Source organism: Hordeum vulgare, chromosome 7H (genome assembly GCF_904849725.1).
Source record: "Hordeum vulgare subsp. vulgare chromosome 7H, MorexV3_pseudomolecules_assembly, whole genome shotgun sequence".
Classification (NCBI taxonomy): Eukaryota; Viridiplantae; Streptophyta; class Magnoliopsida; order Poales; family Poaceae; genus Hordeum; species Hordeum vulgare.
In genome coordinates, this window is record NC_058524.1 from 98,178,333 (window position 1) to 98,184,812 (window position 6,480).

The following is a 6,480-nucleotide window of genomic DNA, read 5'->3' on the forward strand; positions in this document are numbered from 1 at the left end:
TATTTCGGGGATTTTATTCCGTTTGGACTCCGTTCCAAAATCAGATCTGAAAAGAGTAAAAAACACAGAAAAAACAGGAAGTGACACTTGGCAGTGAATTAATAAGTTAGTCCCCAAAAGATATAAAATGAACATAAAACATCCAAAGTTGACAAGATAACATCATGAAACCATCAAAGAATGATTTTTTGATGCTTTCATGCTACCTAGCATAGATGTCCTTTGTAACTCCTCTTATGTGACGTGAATGTTCAGATCCATTAGAAACAATAATACTTCAAGCAAACTAGCAAGGTAATCATGAACTTTCAAAATAACAAGGCCAAAAGGAAGTTATACCTAAAAAATCATATAGTCTGGCTATGCTCTATCATCCTTGCACAACGAATTTAAATCATGCACAACCCCGGTATTGGCCAAGTAATTGTTTTCACACTTTTACTTTCTCAAACCTTTTCAACTCTCACGCAATACATGAGCATGAGCCATGGTTTTAGCACTATAAGTGGAATGGAGTGTGGTGTAGGTTGCAAGGCAAACAAGGAGAAGATGCTCACATTAACTACGCATATCAATGAGCTGTGGAGATGCTCATCAATAGATATCAATGTGAATGAGTCGGGATTGCCATACAAATGATGCACTAGAGCTAAGAGTAAGTGAAAGCTCTCAAAGAAAACTAGTGGGTGTGCATCCAACTTGCTTGCTCACGAAGACCTAAGGCAAATTTGAGGAAGCCTATCATTGGAATATACAAGCCAAGTTATATAATGAAAATTTCCCACTAGCTATATGGTGGTGACAAAATGAGAGACTCTCAATCATGAAAATCATGGTGCTTAATAAGCACAAGTGTGGAAGGATAGTAGCATTGCCCCTTCTCTCTTTTTCTCTCATTTTTTTGGTGGGCTCTTTGGCCTCTTTTTTTATTTATTTATTTTGGTGGGCATCTTTGGCCTCTTTTTGTATATGGGCTTCGCTGGCCTCTTCTATTTCCTCACATGGGACAATGCTCCATCAATGATGATCATCACACTTACAACTCAAAACTTAGAACAATGATGACTCTATATGGAATGCCTTCGGTAGTGTACCGTGACAATGATCTAGCATGGCATGGAAATTAATGGAAATATCATGCTAGCTATCTTACGATCATGCAATGGCAGTGTAGACGTGTTGTCACATGTCATGGCGGTAGTTGCATGGCAATATATCTCAGAATGACTTTGAAAAAGCCATAGTATGTAGGTATGGTGGTTGTTTTGAGGGAGGCTAATGGTGGGTTTTGTGCACCGTCGAAAGTTGCATGACACTAAGAAGATAGTGATGGTGGAAGGATAAAGTGCATCTAAACCATGGACTCAACATTAGTCATGAAGAACTCATATACTTGTTGCAAAAGTTTTAGTAGTAATCTAAACAAAGCATTCAACGCATACTCCTAGGGGAAGGGTTGGTAGGTATAAACCATCGCGCGATCCCGACCGCCACACAAAGGATGACAATCAATAGACTAATCATTCTCAGACTTCATGACATAGCGGTTCACCATACGTGCATGCTACGGGAATCACTAACTTCAACACAAGTATTTCTAGATCCACAACACCTTACTAGCATAACTTCAATATTACCACAATCACAACTCAAAACTAATTGAGATGAATCAAACTTCTCTAACTATTCAATGCACATGAAGGTGGAAGTTTTCATATCCCTTTGGATAACTACCCCTTTTTGAGACTACTTTCATAGCATAGATCAACTACCAAGCCACGCGCAGCAAGGATGATTGTGACACAACAAAAATAAAAGACTCCTATGATACAAGACGCTCCAAAGAAAACACATAACATGTGGTGAATAAAAATATAGCCCCAAGTAACGTTACCGATGGATTGAAGACGAAAGAGGGGATGCCTTCCCGGGGCATCCCCAAGCTTAGGATTTTACAGCACCCTTGAATCAACTTGGGGTGCCTTGAGCATCCCCAAGCTTGAGCTCTTGCCACTCTTTATCTTTTTGCCCGTAAGAACTTCACCCAAAACTTGAAAACTTCACAACACGAAACATAAACAGAAACTCGTGATATCATTAGCATAAGAAAGCAAACCACCACTTCCTTAGGTACTGTAGCAAACTTGAATTCTACTTATGTTGATCTTGGGTTACTGTATTTTCAATCTTCCATGGCTAATACCCCCTGATACTATCCATAGTTTCATCAAAATAAGCAACCAACTCAACAAAAACAGAATCTGTTAATAGCAGACCAGTCTGTAGCAATCTGTATACTTTGTATACTTCTGGTACTTCAAAAATTCTGAAAAATTACGACATTGTGAAGAATTTGCATAGAGATCAGCAGCAAAAAGAATCAACTCAAGAGATCTTACAAAAAAAATGAAAATTCTTTTCCTGAGCAGAAAGTTTCTGTCTTTTCCAGCATGACCAAACAATCATCCCCAAGACTAATCATAACGGTTTTACTTGGCACAAACGCAAAAAGAAACACAAAAAACACAATCATAACAGAATTATGAAAGTGTGGAAAAATCAAAACAGAAAGAAAAAGGATAGATTTGTTGGGTTGCCTACCAACAAGCGCTATTGTTTAACGCCCTTAGCTAGGCATTGATAAATCAATGATGCTCACACAAAAGACAAGAATTGAATCACAACGAGAGCATCATAAAGCATGTGAAAATCACATCTAAGTCTAACATACTTCCTGTGCATAGGCATTTTATAGGAAAACAGATTGTCAAGACAACCAATAGTTGTCATATGCAAGGAAGAAGAAAGAGACAATAGCAATCTCCACATAACGAGAGGTAATTTGGTAATATGAAAGTTTCTACCACAATATTTTACTCTCTCATAGAAATTACATGTGGGATCATATTCGAATTCAACAATGTAACTATCACATAGGATATTCTTTTCGTGATCCACATGCATGCAAAGTTGACACTCTTCAAAAATAGTGGGATTATCATCAACTAAAGTCATGACTTCTCCAAACCCACTTTCAATATTATTGCAAATATCATATTCATCATGAGGTTTGAACAAATTTTCAAGATCATAAGAAAGATCATCACCCCAATCATGATTATTGCAACAAGCAGTGGACAAAGCAAAACTAGCATCCCCAAGCTTAGGGTTTTGCATATTTTTAGCATCATTGTCACTAATAGGATTTATAGTGAAACCATTGCAATCATGCTTTTCATCCAAGGAGCCATCGTGAATCATTTCATAAATTTCTTCATCACGATTTTCAGATTCACGCATCTCAAGCAAAACTCCATAGAGAAAGTCAAGTGCACTCAACTCACTAGCAATTGGTTCCACATAAGTGGATCTCTTAAAGAGATTAGCAAGTGGATGAGGATCCATATCACTAAGTTTTCAGCAAGCGAAGATGCAAGCATATTGAAGGCACATTGCACACAAGCGAACAGAAATCAAGCGAGAAAAAGGGCGAACGAAAAAGGTGAATGAAAAAGGCAAATGAAAACGGCAAATGTGAAGTGGGGGAGAGATAAACGAGAGGCAATTGGCAAAAAAAAGTAAATGCAAGAGAAGAGTTTGTGACACCTACTTGGATAGATCTCTCCTTCCCCGGCAACGGCGCCAGAAATACTTCTGCTATTGCAACAAAAGACCTTCCAACGGCGCCAGAAACAAGCGTGTTGATGGGAGACTATTCTTGTCTTGATACTCCTCAGCAACGGCACCAGGAATCCTTCTGCTACGGCTACGCCTTTAGGGACTTCCTTGGAAAATATGCAAAGGATTCGCCCGTGGCCTTGGAGCCTTGCGTTGGTGTGCCCTCAAAGCGGAAAGGGTGATGTAGCAGAATGGCGGTAAGTATTTCCCTTAGTTTTGAGAACCAAGGTATCGATCCAGTGAAGGATTGTCACAAGTACCTGCACAAACTTATAGAGCTTGCACCCAACGCTATGAAGGGGTTGTCAATCCCTTATAGATTGTTTGCCAAGTGAGAACTGAAAGCAAAAAGAAACAAAGCAAAGTAAAAGTGAAAGTGGAAACGATAGTTGTGAGTAGACCCGGGGGCCGTAGTGTTCACTAGTGGCTTCTCTCATGAAAGAAAGTAGACGGTGGGTGAATGAATTACTGTCGAGCAATTGATAGAACCGCGCAAAGTTGTGACGTTATCTAAGGCAATGCTTATATCTATAGGCATCACGTCCAAAACAAGTAGATTGAAGCTTTCTGCATCTACTACTATTACTCCACACGTCAACCGCTATCTGATGACGACAAACCTTCCCCCGCAACGGCACCAGAAGAATGTTGCTTGCACTCCCCGGCAACGAAACTGGAAGAATGTTGTCGATGGCCCACTAGCGCGTGGGTTCGTAGCAGTTTTCGAGGGTAGAGTATTCGACCCAAATTTGTTGATCGCCTATAGGAGGTGAGAGAATACTCTCAAGTATTAGCAGCTGAATTTGTCAGATTTAACCACACCTGAAAGATTAGTATCTGCAAGCAAAGTAGTAACAGCAAAGTAGTATGATAAGAACGGTGTGAGAAACGATCAGTTGACGGCAGACTATTCCTAACGATTGTATCAAAGGCGCCAAGTTGCCGCGTTGACGGAAGTTGTCAGTTCCCGTCAACGTCTAGTGAACCAAAATTGTAGCAGGTAGCGGCAGTGTAACGAGCAATAGCAATGGCAAGGAAAAGCAGTAGTGACAACAGTAGCAACTAGCAACAGTAGCAATCGACAGTAGTAGCAATAGTAGCAGCAGAGCAAGACAAGTAACAGCAGTAGCAACAGTAGTAGCAGCAGCAGAGCAAAACAAGTAACAGCAGTAGGACAAACTCGTACGCAATGGGTCGGTGATTTGTTTGGATGATATTCATCATGCAACAGTTATAACACGGAGAGATATGTGGCTAGCTCCCGTTCATCAATGTGATGTAGGCATGCATTACGTGTGTCGTCATACGTGCTTTGGGAAAAGAACTTGCATGACATCTATTGTCCATCCCTCCCGTGGTAGGGGGGTCCAAAAGGAAACTACAGGATATTAGGGTTCTCCTTTTAATAAAGAACCGGACCAACGCATTAGCACTTGGTGAACACATGAACTCCTCAAACTATGGTCATCACCGGGAGTGGTTCCGGTTATTGTCACTCCGGGGTTGCCGGATCATAAAACATAGTAGGTAACTACAACTTGCAAGATCGGATCTAAAACACACATGTATTGGTGACAACATAATAATTTCAGATCTGAAATCATGGCACTCGGGCCCTAGTGACAAGCATTAAGCATGGCAAAGTAGTAGCAACATCAATCTCAGAACATAGTGGATACTAGGGATCAATCCCAATCAAAACTAACGCGATTACATGATAGATCTCATCCTACTCATCACCGCCCAGCGAGCCTACGAATATATTACTCACGAACGACGAAGAGCTTCATGGAATTGGAGAGGGAAGAAGGTTGATGATGACGATGGTGACGATTTCCCCTCTCCAGAGCCCAAGACGGACTCCGGATCTGCCCTCCAGATGAAGAACAGGTGGTGGCGGCGCCTCCGTATCGAAAACGCGATGAAAACTTCTCTTTTTATTTTTTTCTGGGACGAAAGGGATCTTATAGACCTGAGATTGGGGGCGACAGAGCCGTGTGGGCCCCACAAGCCTGCCCACCGCCACCAGGGGGTGGTGGCGGAGCTAGGGCTTGTGGCCCACTGGCCCACCCCCTGAGGTGGAACTTGGCGTAGATATTTTTCTTATTTTCCAAAACTGCTCCCCGTAAATTTTCAGGACGTTTGGAGAACTTTGAGTTATGCACAAAAATAACACCAAGGCAATTCTGCTGAAAACAGCGTCAGTCCAGGTTAGTTCCATTCAAATCATGCAAATTAGAGTCCAAAACAAGGGCAAAAGAGTTTGGAAATGTAGATACGATGGAGACGTATCAACTCCCCCAAGCTTAAAACCTTGCTTGTCCTCAAGCAACTCAGTTGACAAACTGAGAGAGAAAGAAAAACTTTGATAAACTCTGTTTGATCTTGTTGTTGCAACTATGTCTAACTCATAACCAGAATTTCAGCAAGATCACAAGTTAACCACATAAGCAAATGACACAAAGGTCTCACGGTCAACTAATATCAGTGGCATAATCAGCTAACGAGCAAATAATAATGAGTTTCAAATACCAACACATCAATCAAAACAAGCATGAAGCAATATGAATAGGTGGTATCTCGCTAGCTCTTTCTGAGACCGCAAAACATAAATGCAGAGCACTTTCAAAGAACAAGGGCTGACTAAACATTGTAATTCATAGCAACGAAGATCCAGTCATAGTCATACTCAATATCAATCAAAAGCAAAGCATAAAAATGACAGAGGTGCTCTCTAACTGGTGCTTATATAAGAAGAGGATGACTCAACAGGAAAATAAATAGATAGACCCTTCGCAGAGG